General features: G+C 45.4%; 1 pseudogene; it reads right to left on the bottom strand.

The window, feature by feature from the left end:
• Positions 1 to 18,108: 18,108 nt before the first annotated feature.
• LOC100979608 (large ribosomal subunit protein eL34-like) lies at positions 18,109 to 19,473 on the bottom strand (annotated as a pseudogene).
• Between the last annotated feature and the right edge of the window lie 3,079 nt (positions 19,474 to 22,552).

Genomic DNA, 22,552 nt, shown 5'->3' with positions numbered 1-22,552 from the left:
TCACTTGTGCAGGCTGGACTGTAACTCCTGGGTCCAAGTGGTCACCCAGCCTTAGTTCCAAGTAGCTGGCTCTACAGGTGTGTGTCACTGCACATGGCCATACCATGTATTTGAGATGCTACAAACTTTTTTGATGCCTTGACTCAACGAGACTAAAGGGTAAATATACTTTGATCTCGTTTCATGTGGAATCTTAAAATTATGTGGAAGGTTTTCAGTGGTAGCTGTTACTGCAAATTTTTGAACTTCAGGTTAATGTTAGCTTAATGTTCATTAGCAAAACACAAAATTAGAGGAGTAAATAATGGCAATGTTTTCCCCTATGCAGATAATACCTTGTTGGACATGTGTAATGTATAGCAAGGAATTGGGGCCTGGGAAGGTGGGAATTAATATTTGCTAGGTTTTCTCAGTTATTTGTATTATATTTTCATCTATTTATAAACCAGAATGTGTTTATAGATGACACTGAGGCTCAGGTGGACACTTAATGTCATCACATAGTCTAATCTGGGGAAATGGATTTTTTTTTTTTTTTTTTTGGAGACAGCCTCCAGCCTCCCTTACCCAGGCTGGAGTGCCATGGTGCGATCTCACGGCAAACTTTGCCTCCCACCTTTGCATCCTCCCACCTTTGCATTCTCCCACCTGAGTAGCTGGGACACCAGGCCCAGCTAATTTTTATATTTTCTATAGAGCGGGGGTTTTGCCATGTTGCCCAAGCTGGTCTTGAATTTTTGACCTCAAAATGGTTTGCCCCGCCTTGACCTCCCAAACTGCCAAGATTACAGGTGTGAGCCACTGTGCCTGGCCTATTGTTTGTAATTAGGGTTCTGCTGTGGGCTAGTAGTTTAAAAAGCCAGTAAAGATGTTTAAACCTTATAAATGTCTAATTAGCTGTTAGGTAAGGCTTAGAGAAAGAGAAGGTAACCATAGGGACAGCAGTGTCTACCACTTCCCATTCAATTTCGAGTTAATGGCAATTGCTTCTCCCCTTATTTGATTCTCCAAATAACCTTACAATGGAGGGATGTTTGGATGCTCTGGCTGTGCATGCACAAATCTACACGGTGGCAAAATTTGCTTTTGCAAGTTACTGTAAGGAGGTTTGAGTTTATAAGAGGAAACTCCATGATCTAGATGGTTCTGTCCCTGCTGCACAGGGCGCTACTGGATTGGGAAGACAGGCCAAAAAACTTAATCTCTAGGTCCAGTTTAGGAGTTACATGCACGTTTCTGGTGAACTTGGCAATATGGTTATATTCTAAAATGTATTTTTATTACTATAGCTCTCTGAGTTTCTACTTGACCTTATTAGACATTTTTCTTTTTCTTTTTTTTTTGGAGATGGGAGTCTTGCTCTGTTGCCCAGGCTGGAGTGCAGTGGTGTGATCTCAGCTTGCTGCAGCCTCCACCTCCCGGGCTCAAGCAATTCTGCCTCAGTCTCCTGAGTAGCTGGGACTACAGGTGCACGCTGCCACACCCAGCTAATGTTTTGTATTTTAGTAGAGATGGGGTTTCATCGTGTACCCAGGCTCAGTATCCTGAGCTCAGACAATCTGCCCGCCTCCCAAAGTGCTGGGATTACAAGCATGAGCCACCACGCCTGGCCCTTAATAGACTTAAACTTCTAAGGCAATAGTATAAAGCCACAATAATAAAATTTTCCAACAATATTACTACAATATTTGTTACATATAAAATTTAAAAATGACAATGCCCGTGAAAAATCCTTTGTCCAAACAATATTGAGTACTTACAATGTTCCAGGCTTTAGGCTTTCAGAAGAAAAGTGGTCTTTTGGATTCCATTAAGGTGGGATGAAGTGGTTGTAGGACATAAATAGAAACGCTGAGAATTTCCGTATCTGTGGGTCTACGTACTGATGTAGTCATCTTTGTCCACTAGATGGCAGTAGCTATTTATAAAACTATCAGAGTACCCCAGGGGAAGCTGCTGTAGCATTGTCTGTGCTGTTTGTTGTGCTTTCTAGCTGGAAGCACAGCAAATAATGAAGAAGGAAAAGGAAGTCAGCTCTAAATATCCACAATTACCTTCCAGGCAAAGCATTCTTTTTTTCCTTTTTTTTTTTTTTTTTTTTTGAGATGGAATTTCGCTCTTGTTGCCCAGGCTGGAGTGCGATGGTGAGATCTCGGCTCACTGCAACCTCCACCTCCCGGGCTCAAGCAATTCTCTTGCCTCAGCCTCCTGAGTAGCTGGGATTACAGCCATGCGCCACCATGCCCGGCTAATTTTGTGGTTTTGGTAGAGACAGGGTTTCTCCATGTTGGTCAGGCTGGTCTCGAGCTCCCGAGCTCAGGTGATCTGCCCGCTTCAGCCTCCCAAAGTGCTGGGATTACAGGTGTGAGCCACTGCGCCCGGCCCAGCATTCTCAACTGAGCAAGTGCCCTGCTCAGGTGGGAGTAATGGCTTGAGTTGAGATCTCAGGATACTTGGGCAATGGGTATGGAGAGGGATGGGTAATACAGACAGGTTTAGAATATGGAGGGCGAGGTGAAGAAAAAGCTCAGAGAATATAGCCTTTCCGGAGCCACACTGGCTAGTTTAAGTCCCCATATTATTTCCCTCATCCCCCTGAACTGCTTCTGGGTTTCTCAACACACTTCGGTGAAATGCTTAAATTCCTCAGGAAGCTCACCCAAGAATGGAGAAACACCTGTGTGCACACCTGTGTTCCCAGTGTCTGGCACATAAGCAACATATATTTGTCAAGTGAATGAATAAGAAGGGGTGGGTGGAGCAGGTACCTAAGAGGGTAGAATGTGCTCGCTTTGTGCTTTATAATAGTCTGCTCATGATCATCTCTCTTGGAAGAGTGGGAGGGTGGTTGCTGGATGAGCTCAGACTCACTCTCTGTTCCTTGCAGGGTGGGGAGCCAACATCAGAGTTGCATGCAATGAGAAGAAAGTGATCAAACCTGGAGCAGATTTGGGCAAAGGAAAGTTGGCAATAACAGAATTGCCAAGATCTTGACTGGAATAAAGGTCTTTGCATTGCCCCTGAGATCTGGGCACTATGTGGAGTCAGTGGGATGAGCAGAGACAGTGTAGCTAGTCTGCAGTATGAGAAGACTGTCAGGGCCTGCCTGGAGCAATGGGGCCTGTCCTAGAACACTGGGCCACAGCACAGAACATTCAGAGCATGCAGCCAGCTCAATTTTTTATTTATTTATTTTATTATTATTATTTTTTAGACAGGGTCTTGCTCTGTTACTCAAGCTGGGTTGCAGTTTCATGATCACAGCTCACCGCAGCCTCCGCCTCCTGGGCTCAAGTGATCCTCTTACTGAGTAACTGGAACCACAAGCGCATGCCACCACGGCCAGCTAATTTTGTACTTTTTTGTGTAGAGACGGGGTTTTGCCATGTTGCCAAGATAAAGACACCATCAAGAAAGTGAAAGGCAAACCCATAAAACTAGATAAAATATTTATAAATCATATATCTGATAAGGGACTGTTATCCCGAATATATGAAAAACACTCATAACTCAAAAAGACAACCCATTTTTTAAAATGGGCAAAATGTCTGAATAGACACTTCTTCAATGAAGATAAACAAATAGCTAATAAGCACATGAAAAGATGCTCAACATTAGCCACCAGTGAAATGCAAGTTATCACAGAGATAGAATTTCTCATACATTAGGATGTCTATAATCAAGCTGGCAAGGATGTAGAGAACTTAGGACCCTCATACACTGTTGGTGGTATAGCCATTTTGGAAAACACTCTGATGGGGCTGGGCGCTGTGACTCACACCTGTAATCCCAGCACTTTGAGAGGCCGAGGAGGAGGGCGGATCACCTGCGGTCGGGAGTTCAAGACCAGCCTGGGCAACATGGTGAAACGCCATCTCTACTAAAAATACAAAAATTAGCTGGGTATTGTGGTGTGTGCCTGTAATCCCAGCTACTCCGGAGGCTGAAACAAAAGAATCGCTTGAACCCGGGAAGCAGAGGTTGCAGTGAGCTGAGATCACACCACTGCACTCCAGCCTGGGCAACAGAGTGAGACTCTGTCTCAAAAAAAAAAAAAAAAAAGGAATTGAGTACTGATATGTGGTACAACATAGATTAGCCTTAAAAACATTATGGTAAGTGAAAGAACCCAGTCACAAAAAAACACATATGATTCTATTGATATGAAATGTGCAGAATAGGAAATCTTTTAAGACAAAAAAGATTAATGGTTGCATAGGCTGAGGGGAAAAACCATTGGGGAGAAATACAGAGTGATAAAGGGTATGGGATATTTGTTTTGGGGTGATCAGATTGTTCTAAATTGATTGTGATGATTGCACAATTCTGTAAACTAAAAATATTGAATTACACACTTTAGATGGGTGAATTGTATGATCTCAATAAATACATTTATTAACTGAAAAAGAAAGAGGCGTAGGGCTGGTTTCCCCTGCAAGGAGAAAAGAGAAAGCGAGACAGAGACAGAGACAGAGACAAAGGCCTACCATTGTAATTGGGAACATGGATGAGGAGGAACAATATTGCTCAGCTCAAGGCTGAGGTGGGTGGGTTGCTTGAGGCCAGGAATTCAAGAGCAGCCTGGGCAACATGGCAAAATCCCATCTCTACTAAAATACAAAAATTAGCTGGGCATGGTGGCGTATGCCTGTGGTCCTAGCTGCTTGGGAGGCTGAGATGGGAGGATGGCTTGAACCTGGGAGGCAGAGGTTGCAGTGAGCTGAGATGGCGCCACTGCACTCCATCCTGGGCGATGGAGTGAGACTCTGTCCGCCCCTGCACTCCACAAAAAAGAAGGAAAAAGAAAAAAAAAAAATAAGATTCTTACTCTCAAAGAATGGAATAATCATGGCTGTGCTGGGTTTACTGGGTTTTTTTTTTTTTGTAGTTTTATACTTTTATTTTATAACCAGCAGTTAGCGCTCATCCATGTTGACGGTCTACACATTTTTGAAAGTGGTAACAGGTACATAGGTACAGCGCTTTTTTGGGTGAATCTTCATCCTCATGTTTTCTGTGCACATGGATATGGATATAGTATGGGACATTCCTTATTCCTTTGGCCCAGACAGTTCTGTTAAGCCTGATATCAATGTGTACATCTGGAGTCCGCATCTCCATGGCAAATTTCCAGATCTCTCTGAGTGCCCAAGGGGCACCCTTTTTGAAGCCCACTTCACGGGTGCGCTCGTAAATGTTGATGGTGGAGTCTCAGATGATCACCTCCGCTGATGGCAGAATGGCCCTTCTCACCACCCTTCTCTGCAAGAGCCATTCTGCTGGGTCCAAACTGTTTTGTTTTTGTTTTTGTTTTTGTTTTTTTGAGACAGAGTTTCACTCTGTTGCCGAGGCTGGAATGCAGTGGGGCCATCTCGGCTCACTGCAACCTCCACTGCCCGAGTTCAAAGGATTGTCGGCTTCAGCTTCAGGAGTAGCTGGGATTACAGGCATGCGCCACCATGCCTGGCTAAATTTTTTGTATTTTTAGTAGCGACAGGTTTTCACCATGTTGGCCAGGCTGGTCTCGAACTCCTGGCCTCAAGTGGTCCACCCATCTTGGCCTCCCACAGTGCTGGGATTACAGGCGTGAGCCACTGTGCTGGCCTGTTTTTTATTTTTTTAAAAATTTCTACACTTTCATTTGAGACATTGTGGTCACTCAAACCAAGTGGATACAGGTCCCCTTAGGAGCTGGGAAAAGATTAGATTGTACTGAAAAGAAGGTGGGTTGTGGCCTTATGGGCGCAGTGGCTCACGCCTGTAATCTCAGCACTGTGGGAAACTGAGGCAGGCAGATCACCTGAGGTCAGGAGTTCAAGACCAGCCTGGCCAACATGGTGAAACCCCAACTCTACTAAAAATACAAAAATTAGCCAGGTGTGGCGGCACATGCCTGTAATCCCAGCTACTCAGGAGGCTGAGGCAGGAGAATCGTTGGAACTAGGGAGGCGGAGGTTCCAGTGAGCCAAGATTGCGCCACTGCACTCCAGCCTGGGCGACAGAGCAAGACTCTGTCTCAAAAAAAAAAAAAAAAAAAGACTGAAGATGGATTATTCTCTGGAGAAAAATAAAATAGAAATTGTACGTAAAAAAAATTAAAATTGTCTGGGCGTGGTGGCTCACGCCTGTCATCCCAGCACTTTGGGAGGCTGAGGCAACTCCCAACCTCACCTGAGGTCGGGAATTCAAGACCAGCCTGACCAACATGGAGAAACCCCGTGTCTACTAAAAATACAAAATTAGCCGGGTGTGGTGGTGCATGCCTGTAATCCCAGCTTCTTGGGAGGCTGAGGCAGGAGAATCGCTTGAACCTGGGAGGCGGAGGTCGGTGAGCCGAGATGGCGCCACTGCACTCCAGCCTGGGCAACAAGAGTGAAACTCTGTCTAAAAAAAAAAAAGTAAAAAAGAAATGGGGGTTATAATACTCAACCATTAGTTTGTTATGAGGATGAAATTAGCCAGTCTCTGTGCCAGACTCTCAGAGATGCTCAATAAATGGGGGCTATTATCACTATTAGATTGTAATAATTAGTATTGTTTCCTAAGGTTGCTGTAGCAAAGTTCCAACAACTGTGTAGCTTAAAACAACAGAAATCTACTAGCGGCTAGAGGCCTGACATCAAGGTGTCAGTAGGGCCATGCTTCCTTTAAAGGCACGAGGGAGGGAACTGTCCAATGCCTCTCTATGAGCTTCTAGTAGCTTCAGGTGTTTCTTGCATCACTCCAGTCACATGGCTGTGTTCTTTCTGTGTGTCTTCACATCATCTCTCTGCACCTGTCTGTCTCTGTGTCCAGATTCCCACCACTCCCCTCCCCTCTTTTTTTGAGACAGGGTCTCACTCTGTTGCCCAGGCTGGAATGCAGTGGCACAGTCTCGGCTGACTGCAACCTCTGCTTCCCAGGCTCAAGCAATTCTCCAGTCTCAGCCCCCTAAGTAGCTGGGACTATAGACGTGAGACACCACACTTGGCTAATTTAAAACATTTTTTTTTTGTAGAGACTGGGTTTCTTCATATTGCTCAGGCTGGTCTCAAACTCCTGAGCTCAAAGCGATCTGCCTGCCTCGGCCTCCCAAAGCGCTGGGATTACAGGCATGAGCCACCATGCCCAGCCCTTTCTATAGGAACACATGTCCTACTGCACCTCATTATAACTTGATTACCTCTGTAAGAGACCCCTATTTCCAAATAAGGAAGGTCACATTCTGAGGTTCTGGGGATTAGGACTTCAACATATTTGGGTGGGCCGCAGGGAGAAAGGACACAATTTGACCCACAGCAGTTATATTCCCTGTTATCACTGAAGAGAAATTCCCTTCCCAGCTTTTGCACAAAAATAGAAAGTATGTAAGCCCTAGACAAGATCCAAATACCTGTCCTTTAGTGGGACCAACAAAAAGGCCTTTTAATTGCCATCTCTTTCCCTGAAGCTGCTCCCACAGCAGGCCACCAGCTGTAGGTCCTGCTCCCCAACATCCTTCCTCGTCCCTCCAGCGTCCCTCCGGATTGCCAAACAATGCCTAATTCTATTATTTCCAGTGATTTCCCCGTGGGCAGCAGTTTATTCCTGTCATCAAGTCTCTGATGAAATCTTTAGCTATGAAATGTTTAGTCCAATCCCAACAAATCGTGTATAGTGTTAACATGTCACAAGCTGCCCGCGGCCTGCATTATGTTGTAATTTGGAAGCGAGAGAAGTGATAATCTAGGGTCAGGCTTCTTTTGTGAGCTTGCATTAATGCTGTAGCCAGTGATGTCAATTGACAGCCCATCGATTTGGGCTAATAGTGCACAGAGGGGGCAGAATTGGGGCGAGATAGGGAATAAAGGATATCGACGGCCAGTCGCCAGGATCCTGGCAGCTTTTAATCTATTATTGCCCTCTTTTAATGCAACTTCCGTGTCAACTGCATTTACTTCCACCAGCTCTGCCTGCTGCGCTGAACTGTGCAGCCAGTGGGGTGCCACCCCCAGAGTGGCTCAAAGTTCCCCAGTATTGATTCTCAGATGCTCTGGGGTGTGAATTATAATTATTTCATTAAGCCCTTTAATGGGTATCAACTATGAATCTTCCCCAGCTTAGGCTGGGGAGGCCAGGGCGAGGTCTGCATCATTACTCTGTGTTCATCTCGTTGCTACCAATTGTCCTACTCTCGACCCTTATTTTTTTTTCTCCTATTATCGCGTCTGTGGTTTTAGTGGGAAGCAGGTCAGTCTACTCCCAGAGAGGAACTGGGAAGAGGAGTTGGCTGATTTGGGGAGATTGGAGGGGAGGCCATGGTTGAGCAGATTGCAGTGTTGGCTACTCCCACTAAGGAACTACTAATCATACCATCAGATGTGCTTTGCCCAGCTCTGGTTTGCCTGTGCAGGGAGGTGACGCAGGAGAGCTTGGGACAAAGTGAGAGATCTTGCAGCTGCTTCCCTGTGAGGCTTTGAGTCCTGACATAGCTCAGGAATATTCCATCCTCTTGCTTAAATCATCCATCACCTTTACTAGGGTGCTATGGATACAAAGGAGTACAAAACACTCCCTTGTGCCCCCAAGGAGCTTACACTTTAGTAAGAGGAAAAGGGAGGAACACGTAAATACGCAGCAATGAGACAGACACCAGTGAGCATTGAGAAAGGGCAGAGGACAGGGAGTTACGAAATCCAGTGGAAGAAGCTCTTGACCCAGGATTGAGGATGGAGGGAGGCTTCCTGGAGGAGCAAATGCCTAAGCTGAGCCTCAAGAATGAGCAGGAGATGGCCAGATGAGAGAGAAGAAGAGCAGCCCAGTCAGTGGGAACAGCATGTTCCAAAGGCACGGAAGCAAAGGCCAGATGGCACAATCTCATCCAGTCAAGTAAGGCTCAGACTTTATATGAGGTGGGGAAAAGTTCCAGCCCTCACTCAGGTTTCTTGCCTTCTCACGCACCTCCCACTGTGGCTAAATCTCACCTGGAGCCTTAAGAAAGCTCAAAAAGAGTCTCTCATGCATTTCCCACCATTTTACCAGGTCCCTTCTTGTTTGGACCAAAATTTCATTTAAGCCAAGAGTGATTTTTATTTCAGGCTCTTCACTTCTTTGGTTCCCAGGGTGGTTTAAAAATATGTCTGCCTTTTTTTTTTCTTTTTTTTGAGATGGAGTCTTGCTCTGTTGCCCAGGCTAGAGTGCAATGGTGCAATCTCAGCTCACTACAACCTCCGCCTCCTGGGTTCAAGCGATTCTCCTGCCTCAGCCTTCCAACTAGCTGGGACTATAGGCATGCATCACCATGCCCAGCTAATTTTTGTATTTTTAGTAAAGACGGGTTTTGCCAGGCTGGTCTTGAACTCCTGACCTCAGGTGATCCAACAGCGTTGGACTCCCAAAGTGCTGGGGTTATAGGCGTGAGCCACTGCACCTGGCCTTTTTTTTTTTTTTTTTTTTTTTTGAGACGTAGTCTCTCTGTGTCACCCAGGCTGGAGTGCAGTGGCATGTTGGCTCACTGCAACCTCCACCTCCCAGGTTCAAGCTATTCTCTTGCCTCAGCCTCCCGAGCAGCTGGAACTACAGGCACCCGCCACCACACTCAGCTACTTTTTTTTTTTTTTTGAGATGGAGTCTCGCTCTGTCGCCCAGGCTGGAGTGCAGTGGCACGATCTTGGCTCACTACAAACTCCGCCTCCCGGGTTCATGCCATTCTCCTGCCTTGGCCTCCCGAGTAGCTGGGACTACAGGCACCCGCCACCATGCCCGGCTAATTTTTTGTGTTTTTTTTAGTAAAGACGGGGTTTCACCATGTTAGCCAGGATGGTCTCGATCTCCTGACCTTGTGATCCACCCACCTCGGCCTCCCAAAGTGCTGGGATTACAGACGTAAGCCACTGTGCCTTTTTTTTTAATGTACAGAGTCTAATTCCTCTGCCTTTGAATATGGGCTGTCCTCAGGCACTGACTTCTAATGGATAGAATGAGGAGAAAGTGATGCTGGTTAACTTCCAAGTCTAGATTATTGAAGCCATGTTATTTCCACCTGGCTCTCTGGATGTTCATTATTCCTACAGCTGCCTTGTAGGATGTCTGGTCCCCTTGAGGTCCATATTTGGAAAGGTTACATAGAGAGAGAGGAGGGGCCTCAGCTCTTCCAGCCCCCAGCTGTTTGAGTGGGTCCTGGCTTGGGCGCCAGACATGTGAATGAGGATGCCTGGGAGATGACTCCAGTCCCAGCCACCAGCTGACTGCATCTTCATGGCAGAACCCAAGTGAGAACTGTTCAGCTGAGCCCAGTCAACCCCCAGGTTCATGAGCAAAATAAATGTTATTGGGTTTTGTTTGTTTGAGACAGAGTCTCCCTCTGTTACCCGGGCTGGAGTACAGTGGTGATCATAGCTCACTGCAGCCTCAAACTCCTGGGCTCAAGCAATCCTCTGGCCTCAGCCTCGCAAGTAGTTGGGGCTATAGGCATGCACCACCACTCCTGGCTATTTATTTGTTAGTTTGTATTTGGTGGAGGTCGGGTCTTGCTATATTGCCCAGGCTGGTCTTGAACTCCTGGCCTTAAGCAATCCTCCCACCTTCACCTCCTAAGTGCTAGGATTACAGGCATGAGCCACTGTGCCTGGCCATGTTATTGTTTTTAAGCCACGATTTTAGGGTAGTTTGTTACACAATAATAAATAACTAGAACAGTTAGATTTGGTAATATTTGTGTTTAAGCTTGATTATTAAGCTTTATAGTAAGTCTTAAAGTCAGGTAATGAATTCTCCAACTTTGGTGTGTTTTTTGTTGTTGTTGTTTGAGATGGAGTCTTGCTCTGTCACCCGGGCTGGAGTGCAGTGGCACAAATCTTGGCTCACTGCAACCTCTGCTTCCTGGGTTCAAGTGATTCTCCTGCCTCAGCCTCCCGAGTAGCTGGGATTACAGGCACCTCCCACCATGCCCAGCTAATTTTTGTATTTTTAGTATAGACAGGGTTTCACCATGTTGGCCAGGCCAGTCTTGAACTGCTGACATCAAATAATACGCCTGCCTTGGCCTCCCAAACTGCTGGAATTACAGGCATGAGCTGCTGCGCCCAGCTGTTTTGCTTTTTCAAGACTGCTTTTGTTCTTCTAGATCTTTGCTTTTTCACATAATTCTTAAAAATCAACTCAATTTCCACAAAAATAACCGATTTGACTTATTCTTAGGATTTTAATGACTCTATTCGATCAAATTGAGTTTACCTCTTAACAAAGTTGAGTCTGAATCAACAAAAATGGCATATCTCTCCTTTTATTTAGGCCTTTTAAAATTTCTGTCAGCAGTGTTTTGTAGTTTAAAATGAAGAAATCTTGCATATCTTTATTTTATTTTATTTTATTTTATTATTTTTTTGAGACAGGGTCTCACTCTGTCACCCAGGCTGGAGTGTGGTTGTGTGATCTCAGCTCACTGCAACCTCTACCTCCTAGGCTCTAAGTGATCTTCCCACCTCAGCCTCCTGAGTAGCTGGGACTATAGGTGTGTACCACCACACCTGGCTAATTTTTTTTTTTTTTTTTTTTTGGTATTTTTTGTAGAGACAGGTGTTTGCTATGTTGCCCAGGCTGGTCTTGAACTCCTGAGCTCAAGCAATCCACCTGCCTCGGCCTCCCAAATTGCTGGGATTACAGGCGTGAGCCACTGTGCCCGACCCTCTTTTCTTTTTTTTAGAGACAAGAGCTCACTGTGTCATCCAGGCAGAAGGACGGTGGTGTCATTGATCATAGCTCACTGTAGCCTCAAATTCCTAGACTCAAGCAATCTTCTTGCCTCAGCCTCCCAAGTAGTTGGGACTACAGGTGTGTGCCACTACACTTGGCTAAGTTTTTAATTAATGTTTTTTATAGAGACATGGTCTCACTATGTTGTCTAGGCTGGTCACCTCAAACTTCTGGCCTTAAGCAATCCTCCCACCTTGGCCTCCAAAAGTGTTGGGGTTATAGACGTGAGCCATTGTGCCTGGCCATCATATTATATTTATTCACTATGTAAGTTAAAAAGCTCTCTAGGGTCTACACAGCACCTGACACATAGTGAATACTCAATACATATTTAAAGAAAGACAGTATATAATTACTTAGTAGTATTAATAAAAAATAGCAGCAGCAACTAATTTATAGACAACTTAAAAAAAGTTTTTAAGATTAAAAAAATTTAACTGTGGTAGAACACACATAACATATAATTTACCATCTTAATCATTGGTAAGTGTACAGTTCAGTAGTGTTAAGTATATTTACATCATTGTGCAACTCATCTCCAGAACTTTTTCATCTTGCAGAATGAACCCATTAAGCAAATTATCAGTTTCCCCACCCCCAAGTCCCTGGCAGTTACCGTGATACTTTTTGTTTCTATGAATTTGACTATTTTAAATACCTTATATAATATACAGAACCTTTTTATGAAAAACTGATTTTATATTTCATTTTTTTTTTTTTTGAGACAGAATCTTGCTCTGTCACCCAGGCTAGAGTGCAATGGCATGATCTCAGCTCACTGCAACCTCTTCCTCCCAGGTTCAAGTGATTCTCCTGCCTCAGCCTCCCAAGTAGCTGGGACTACAGGTATGCACCATCATGCCCAGTTAATTTTTGTATTTTTAGTAGAGACGGGATTTCACCATGTTGGCCAGGCTGATCTCGAACTCCTGACATCAGGTGATCCACCTGCCTCGGCCTCCCGAAGTGTTGGGATTACAGGTGTGAGCCACCACGCCTGGCTTGATTTTACATTTCTAATCTTATTTGATTGCAACAATAATGTTACAGGGAGGCAAGGACAGAACCTCTTAGAAACCTGGAATATTTACATTTTTTTAGGCTCTTAGGATATTAAGAAACGTCAAACCAAGATTATAAAAATTGTGATATATTTAAAACTTTATATTTAGTGAGTGAATGCTTTTATTTTATTTACTTATTTATTTTTCTTTCTTTTTTTCTCACATTTCTCTGAAGAGTGAATGCTTTTTAAAATGCAATGCTGGGCCGGGCGTGGTGGCTCACGCCTGTAATCCCAGCACTTTGGGAGGCCGAGGCGGGCAGATCACGAGGTCAGGCGATCGAGACCATCCTGGCTAACACGGTAAAACCCTGTCTCTACTAAAAATACAAAAAATTAGCCAGGCGTGGTGGTGGGCGCCTGTGGTCCCAGCTACTCGAGAGGCTGAGGCAGGACAATGGCGTGAACCGGGGAGGCCAAGATCGGGCCACTGCACTCCAGCCTGGGTGACAGAGCGAGACTCCATCTCAAAAAAAAAAAAAAAAAAAATGCAGTGCTGGCCAGGTATGGTGGTCCGTGCCTGTAATCTCAGCAATTTAGGAGGAAGAGGCAGGAGGATTACTTGAAGTCAGGAGTTTGAGACCAGCCTGGGCAGAAAACCAGATCCCATCTCTACAAAAAAATTTTTAAAAAGTAAACAAAAACGCAATGCTGGCCAAGTATGGTGTCTCCTGCCTGTAATCCCAGCATTTTGAGAGGCCCAGGCAGGAGGATCACTTGAGCCCAGGAGTTCAACATAGTGAGAGCCCATCTCTACAAAAAGTTTAAAAAATTAGCCAAACGTGGTGGCATGTGCCTGTAGTCCCAGCTGCTCGGGAGGCTGAGGTGAAAGGATGGCTTGAGCCCAGGAGGTCAAGGCCACAGTGAGCTGTGATTGTACCACTGCACTCCAGCCTGGATGACAGAGTGAGACGCTGTCTTAAAACAAACAAACAAACAAACAAACAAACTACCTAAAAAATGCAATGCTAAATACTCGTCCTAGACAAAAATGTATTTTAAAAATCCCATTAGTGTGTGCTGCAGAAGGGGTGGCCCAAAAATGACTCATACATTTCCAATGAGGAACATCTCCTATTTTTTTTTTTTAATTGAGATGGGGTTTTGACATGTGGCTTAGGTTGGTCTGGAACTCTTGGGCTTAAGCAAGCCACTGGTCTCAGCCTCCCAAAGTGCTTGGATTATAGGCATGAGCCACTGCTCCTGGGTGATCATTTCCTTTTAGTCTTATCAGTATTTCTCTTTGGCTGAGTGTGTGTGTGTGTGTGTGTGAGACAGTTTCACCTTATCGCCCAGGCTGGAGTGCAATGGCGCAATCTCGGCTCACTGCAAGTCCACCTCCCGGGTTCAAGCGATTCGTGTGCCTCAGCCTCCTGAGTAACTGGGATTACAAGTGTGTGCCACCACACCTGGCTAATTTTTTGTATTTTTAGCAGAGACAGTTTCACCATGTTTGGCCAGGCTGATCTTGAACTTCCGACCAGCCTCCCAAACATGGAAGGATTTTGGGAACTTCGACCTCCCAAAGTACTGGGATTACAGGTATGAGCCACCGTGCTTGGCCTGAATGTGTATTTATTTTAAGGTAATGTCAAAATCTAAACTTGAGGCCCCAAATTAATGTGAGGTTCAGGCGAAATGACCAGTTCTCTCTTTCCACCAGCACTTGCCATTGTGAAAAGCCATGGTGCAAATGTCATTCCCATTTTTACAAACCAAGAAGGCGTCTCAGCAAAGGTATTGTTTCAGCCTGAAGGCTGCACAGCAAATTTGGTAGTGGAACTTGATCGGGAGGCAGAGGTTGCAGTGAGCCGAGATCGCACCATTGCACTCCAGGCTGGGCGACAGAGTGAGACTCCTTCTCAAAAATAAATAAATATAAAAATAAAAAATAAATAAATAATAAATAGACAACTTAAAATTTATAAATAAATAAATAAAAGACTGGAACTTGGGTTTTGGCTGTAAGCCTAAACACTCGAGACACCAAGCCTAACTGAGGGGGCTATTCATTTTGGACAGTGAGTGCCGAATATACCTCTGGGATCTGCCAAGGAAAGTGGGCTGCCATGGAGGTAGTGAGATACCAGGTTCCAGGAGCCACCAACAAGAGGTCTGACTAAAATGATTTGGGCTTGCTGCAGAGGATATTCAAGAATGGGGTGTCAGGGTGCGAGGAGGAGGGAGCTGCCTTAGATTACTTCCAGCTTCCTTTCAGACACCCCCCAGCATAGGGGCCAAGCCCAAACCGGCAACACAGCTCCACTCTCCGGGGGAGGCGGGCTGGGCTGTGCATTCATTTCCCCACCTTTTCATTCGTGGCAGCCTGCCACCGGTTGTTGGGCATCCATAGCTTAATTTGAACAAGTGGGCTCTGGTTTCCTGAGGCGAACTGTCCGGGCGCCTCAGCCATCCATCAGTATTCTCTTCAGTCCCCTGGCAGCTGCTCACTCCGGGCTGGCTCAGCCTGCACTGACCTCAGCTTCCCACACAGAGCAGAGGAGGATTTGGAAAAAATTAGTTATATTAGTGACTCCCCGAAACACTCCGTTTACTTGTGATATGACGAATATTTCAGCCATTAGGATCTGTCTGTCTCTTATCATCTTAAATGCACTCACTTACATTCCAAATCACTACTTAATTTAAAAGCCTATTTGTTGAGATTGTGACAGGCCCAGGGAAAAGGAGAGACAGACACTCACTCAGCTCTGGCTGGAATAGAATCAGATTTGGAACTTTGATTGAATCTTTCTCCCCAGGACTTATGCTCAGTCAGGTATCATCTAAACACTTAGGGCATGAGAGACATACAGGGCACCCACACTGTGGAGATTTATAAGGTCTGCTTCGAAGTGGCCATGTGGCATGGTGACCTTGGGCAAATGATTTCATTCCTGGGTGTCCTTATGCTTTCTGACCCCCGGATACGGTGACGCATTTGGTGAATTTCTTTTTTTTCTTTTTTTTTTTTTTGAGACAGAGTCTTGCTCTGTCGCCCAGGCTGGAGTGCAGTGGCATGATCTCCCCTCACTGCAACCTCTGCCTCCCAGGTTCAAGTGATTCTCCTGCCCCAACCTCCTGTGTAGCTGGGATTACAGGTGCATGCCACTATGCCCAGCTAATTTTTTTTTTCTTTGTATTTTTAGTAGAGACAGGGTTTCACCATGTTGGCCAGGCTGGTCTCAAACTCCTGACCTCAAGTGATCCATCCGCCTTGGCCTCCCAAAGTGCTGGGATTACAGGCATAAGCCACCGTGCCTGGCCTGGTGAACATTTATTGAACCCCTAATAGGTGCTAGGCAACATGATAGATTCTGAGGGTACAGAGGTGAACTTCCTGCAAAAAAATTGTTCTTAGTTTCTTATTAATAACCAGCATTTATAAAACACTATTTGCCAACTATGTGAAATACTCCACGTGCCTTCTTTCATGTAATCCTTGCCATAATCCTATGAGGTAAGCTACATTGTATTCCCATTAACAAATGAGGAGACTATTCTGTCTGACTCTTCAATCCATAATATTAAGCACCATGCAGTACCGTCTCCCTATATAGAACTTACCCTATTGGAATTTGTATGTTTGTTTGTTGTTTTGAGAGAGTCTCACTCTGTTGCCCAGGCTGGAATGCAGTGGGGCCATATCAGCTCACTGCAGCCTCCGTCTCCAGGGTTCAAGCTGTTCCCCTGCCTCAGCCTCCTGAGTAGCTGGGACTACAGCCATGCGCCACTACACCTGGATATATATATATATTTTTTTGTATTTTTAGTAGAGATGGGGCTTTGCCATGTTGCCCAGGCTGGTCTCAAACTCCTGACCTCAAGTGATCCACCAGCCTCAGCCTCCCAAAGTGGTGGGATTATAGGTGTGAGCCACTACACCTGGACAGAATTTACCCTGTTGGAATTTGTAAATGGGAAGTTCCCAGAACAGACCATGTTCTACAGACTTGTGTATTGTGTGTCAAGGTATTGATGCTCTTTTGGATCTGCAAGAGCAACAAAATTACCCTCAGCATGCCCAGGCACGGTGGCTCACACCTGTAATCCCAGCACTTTGGGAGGCCAAGGCAGGAGGATCACGAGGTCAAGAGATAGAGAACATCCTGCCCGATATGGTGAAACCCCGTCTCTACTAAAAATACAAAAATTAGCTGGGTGTGGTGGCATGCGCCTGTAGTCCCAGTTCCTTGGGAGGTTGAGGCAGGAGAATCTCTTGAACCTGGGAGGCAGAGGTTGCAGTGAGCTGAGATCGCACCACTGCACTCCAGCCTGGTGACAGAGCGAAACTCCATCTCGAAAAAAAGAAGAAATAAATAAATAAATAAATAAATAACCCTCAGCATATAAGAGGTGAGGACTGGCTGGGCACACTGGCTCACACCTGTAATCCCAGCACTTTGGGAGGCCAAGGCGGGTGAATCACCCAAGGTCAGGAGTTTGAGACCAGCCTGGCCAACATAGTGAAACCCCTTCTCTAATAAAAATACAAAAATTAGCCAGGCATGGTGGTAGGTGCCTGTAATCTTAGCTTCTTGGGAGGCTGAGGCAGGAGAATGGCTTGAACCCAGGATTCAAGTGGAGGTTGCAGTGCAGATCACGCCACTGCACTCCAGCCTGGGCAACAGAGAGAGACCTGGTCTCAAAAAAAAAAAAAGGTTCATCATGCCTGTCATCACAGCCTAGCTAGCACACATCTGAAATCTTGCTATTTAAATTATTTTATACATTTTCTTTTCCTTTATTTAGGACTCTTGTTCCCTTTGTGATCTTGGCTAACTACCAGCTTCCCCGAACCTCCAAAGCTTCAGCATTTTTCAGCTGTGTTAAAGAGAAACAGGGAAGGAGAAGCATCCTACCTGAGCTTTTTTTTTTCTTTAATTAGTATTAATTTTGACAAGTTATAATCTTATGTAATTATGGGATACACAGTGATGTTATGATCTACATATACAGTGTGGAATGATTGAATCAAGATAATTAACATACCCATTACCTTAAATACTTATTTATCCCTCCTGTTTAACTGCTACTTGGTACCCTTTGATCAACATCTCCACATTCCTCTCACCTCCCAACCACCGTTCTACTCTCTGGTTTGAGTTTGATTGTTTTGGATTCCACAGATAAATGAAAATATGAGGATTTTGTCTTTCTGCGCTGATTTCACTTAGCTTATTTTTATTTATTTATTTATTCTGAGACAGAGTCTCAGTCTGTCACCCAGACTGGAGTGCAGTGGCCTGATCTCGGCTCACTGCAACCTCCGCCTTCTGGGTTCAAGCAATTCTCCTGCCTCAGCCTTCTGGGTAGCTGGGAGTACAGGCGCCCGCCACCACGCCCGGCTAATTTTTTGTATTTTAGTAGAGACAGTGTCGCTCAGGCTGGTCTCGAACTCCTGAGCTCAGGCAATCCGCCCACCTCGGCCTCCCAAAGTGCTAGGATTATAGGCGTGAGCCACCATGCCCGGCCTCACTTAGCTTATTTTCCTCCAGGTTCATTCATGTTGTCGCAAGTGACAGAATGTTCTTCTTTTTAATGACTGTTTAGTACTCCATTGCTTATATGTACCACAGTTTCTGTATTCATTCATCCCTTGATGAAGCCTTAGGTTGATTTCACATCTTGGCTATTGTGAATAATGCTGTAATGAACATGGAGTGCAGATGGCTCTTTGACATAGTGATTTTTTAAAAAAATTATGACTCCAATTGTCTTCTTTTTTTGTTTTGTTTTGTTTTGTTTTTTGAGACAGAGTTTCACTCTTGTTGCCCAGGCTGGAGTGCAGTGGTGTGATCTTGGCTGACTGCAACCCCCGCCTCCCAGGTTCAATCGATTCTCCTGCCTCAGCCTCCTGAGTAGCTGGGATTACAGGTGCTCACCACCACGCCTAGCTAATTTTTTGTATTTTTAGTAGAGATGGGGTTGGCCCATGTTGGCCAGGCTGGTCTCAAACTCCTGACCTCAGGTGATCCACCCGCCTTGGCCTCCCAAAGTGCTGGGATTAGAGATGTGAGCCACCACGCCTGGCATTTTTTTTTTTTTTTTGAGACAGAGTCTCACTCTGTCACCCAGGCTGGAGTGCAGTGGCATGAACTCACTGCAAACTCTACCTCCTGGGTTCAAGTGATTCTCCTGCCTCAGCCTTCCAAGTAGCTGGGATTACAGGTGCGCACCACCATGCCAGGCTAATTTTTGTATTTTTAGTAGAGACGGGGTTTCACCATGTTGGCCAGGCTGGTCTCAATCTCCTGACCTCAGGTGATCCACCCGGCTTGGCCTCCCAAAGTGCTGAGATTGCAGGCATGAGCCACCACACCCGGCTGTAAGCTTCATTTTTTTATTTAGCTTTCTGACTGTGCTTGTGCCTTCAACACTTTCGCAATGGTTTTCTGCCGCTCGATAAGGAAATCACTCTTGATCCTGTCATGAACACACCTGGAACACACACAACCACCGGAGGCCCTGCTGACATGTTTTTTGTTTGGGGCAATCTCATAGGAACTTTAGGTCTCACAGCACAAACTTCAAAATGAAGTCTTCCTGGACACATGCCCACATGCGGATTTTGGTGCTTTCCCAACCTTCCTGGTATAAAGGTAAACAATTCTATTACCAGGTGTTCGGGACAGCCTAGTTTTGTTAGAGACTGAACTGTAGGAAAGCCTACAGCAGTATGTCAAATGCTGGACCATTCCGAGTGCCTCTAGACCACGTCCCCGGAAGAGCAAACATACTGATTTCAAGTCCTTAGGGTATATACCCAGATGTGGGATTTCTGGATCATATGGCAATTTTATTTTTAGGTTTTTTTTGAGGAAACTTCATACAATTTTCCATAATGGCTGTACTAGTTTACATTCCCACCAAGAGTGGAGAGGGGTTCCCATTAAAAAATGGGCAAAGGAGCTTGAATAGACATTTCTCAAAAGAAAACAGGACAGGTGCAGTGGCTCACGCCTGTAATCCCAGCACTTTGGTAGGGCGAGGCAGGTGGATCACCTGAGGTCAGCAGTTTGAGACCAGCCTGGCCAACATAGTGAAACCCCGTCTCTACTAAAAGTCCAAAAAATTAGCTGGACATGGTGGCGCACACCTGTAATCCCAGCTACTTGGGAGGCTGAGGCAGGAGAATCACTTGAACCCGGGAGGCAGAGGTTGCAGTGAGCCGAGATGGCGCCACTGCACTCCAGCCTGGGTGACAGAGCGAGACTCCATCTCAAACAAACAAATACCAACTGATACGTGAGAAAATGTTCAACATCACTAATCATTAGGAGAATAAAAATTAAAACCACAATGAGTTCTTACCTCACACATGTCAGAATGGCAGTATCAAAAAGATGAAAGATAATATACACGTTGACAAGGATGTGGAGAAATGGGCTAGGGTTTTGAAGATTGAGATCAGAAATAGCAGACTCCTTGGGATGCAGTGTGGAGGTAACAGGAGGTATCAGCTTGGGTGACCCTCAGGACCTCTGTCTGTGCTAAGTGACTCAGCCCCTCACTTTTCTGCCATAGCTGGTTGGTTCAGAAGTAGACTCTTAACCTAAAGTTGGCAATCTTGCAGCCAAGAGGCCAGGGCACCAGACTTAGGAGCAGTTATGTTAATGACAAATTCAGAGAGACTTTGCACAATTCCTGACGCTGAAAGCCCCGGAGGTGGTTATCTACTGCTGTGTGACAAACTACCCCAAAATGTGGTGGCTTGAAACCACAACTTATTGCTCGTGATTCTGTGAGTTGGTTGGGCAGTTCTTCCTCTGGCCTGTTGTGGGCAAACTCATGTAGATACATTCATGCGGTGTTGACTGTAAGCTGAGCTTAGCCGGGAGCCTGGCGTAGCTTTCTATCCACGTGGTCTTCCATCCTACTGGAGTCTAGACCAGACTTTTTCACACGGCAAAGGCAGTGTTCCAGGAAGGAGAAGATACAGCCTTTCTGGGATGCTGTGGCCCATGTCTTCTCCAGCATATTCTATCATTGAAAACATTTCATAAGGCTGGTCCAGATTCAAGGGGTCTACTTTTTGATGGAAGGAGCTGCCAATCATTGTTACCAGTGACAATCATTGTTTATAGATGGACTGTGGCTGATTAAAAGCAGATAAAAATTATTTGTGGCCTTTCCTATTAAAAGGTGAGTATGAACACTTGAATCTGGGATGTCCTGATGGTGTTCTTTGGCCAGCAAAGCGTGGTGGGAGCGACGCTGTACGGCTGCCAGGATGGGCCTTGCAGTTCCACTCCTACTCTCTTGGACCATTGTCCACGGTGTGATGGGGGAAAAGCCCAGTTTAACCTCCTGGAGGATGAAAGACCACGTGGAGAGAATGGCCCCATCTTCACAGCTTTCCCAGCTGAGTCCTGCCCCAGTCTCTCCACCAGCTGGATGTTGTCACCTGAGTGAGTTTAGAAGAAACCAACGGAAGAACTTCTAGCCAGTCCCTCCACACAATTCTGAGAAACAGGACACTGCTGTTGTATTAATCAGCTGTGTTTTGTGATGCTGGAATAGCTGATTAAAACAGCTCGCAGGGCCCTCCCGCGGCGGGTGATGGTTTGGCACTTCCTTTGATTCTCTGGCTACGCTCCTAACCGGTTGTTTTTCCTAACGAGTCATTTTTTCCCCCTCAAGTCAATGAGTACCTATTTCTGTTGCTTGTAGCTAAGACCATCTAAGAGAGCCCCAAGCCAAAGGAAGAAACTCAGGGTGTTCTGGACCCCTTGGTCAGGCACCCTCCCCATGTGGAGAGTCTCTTTCCAAAAAGCAAAAACAAAAACAAAAAGTTAAGATTTACCACATCATCTCTTTTTATTTGCCAAGATCTTTACTTAACATTTTAAAATTTATCCTTTATGTCTTTTTTCTTACATTGAAAATCTTGGTTCCTGACACTGTTACTACTTACTGCATTAGTCTACAATACGTAAAATAGTTTTGTTTTTCTTTTTTTGAGACAGAGTCTTGCTCTGTCACCAGGCTGGAGTGCAGTGGCGCGATCTTGGCTCACTGCAACCTCCGTCTCCCGGGTTCAAGTGATTCCCCTGCCTCAGGTTCCCAGGTAGCTGGGATTACAGGCTTGCACCACCACTCCTGGCTAATTTTTTGTATTTTAGTAGAGTTGGGGCTTCACCATGTTGACCAGGATGGTCTTGATCTCCTGAGCTCGTGATCCACCCACCTCGGCCTCCCAAAGTGCTGGGATTACAGGCGGGAGCCAGCTCGCCTGGCCATAAAATAGTTTTAAAGTAATAAAACAAATTTTATGACTACAATTAAGCTACCAAATAAAGTCTAAATTTTTTTTTTTTTTTGAGACAGAGTTTCGCTCTTGTTGCCCAGGCTGGAGTGCAATGGTGCAATCTCAGCTCACCACAACTTCCACCTCCTGGGTTCAAGTGATTCCCCTGCCTCAGCCTCCTGAGTAGCTGGGATTACAGGTATGTATAACCATGCCCGGCTAATTTTGTATTTTTAGTAGAGACGGAGTTTCTCCATGTTGGTCAGGCTGGTCTCCAACTCCCAACCTCAGGTGATCCGCCTGCCTCGGCCTCCCAAAATGCTGAGATTACAGCCGTGAGCCATAGCACCTGGCCTAAAATTTTTTTTTTAAGAGTCAGGGTCTCATTCTGTTGGCCATGCTGGAGTGCAGTGGTGCAATCACAGCTTACTGCAGCCTCAAACTGTTGGGCTCAAATGATTCTCCCACCTCAGCCACCCTGACTGGCTAATTTATTATTATTATTATTATTATTATTATTTTGTAGA

Source organism: Pan paniscus, chromosome 9, assembly GCF_029289425.2.
Source record: "Pan paniscus chromosome 9, NHGRI_mPanPan1-v2.0_pri, whole genome shotgun sequence".
NCBI classification, from domain to species: Eukaryota; Metazoa; Chordata; class Mammalia; order Primates; family Hominidae; genus Pan; species Pan paniscus.
Note: the sequence above shows the minus strand (reverse complement) of the source record. Positions and strands in the feature narration are given on the sequence as shown.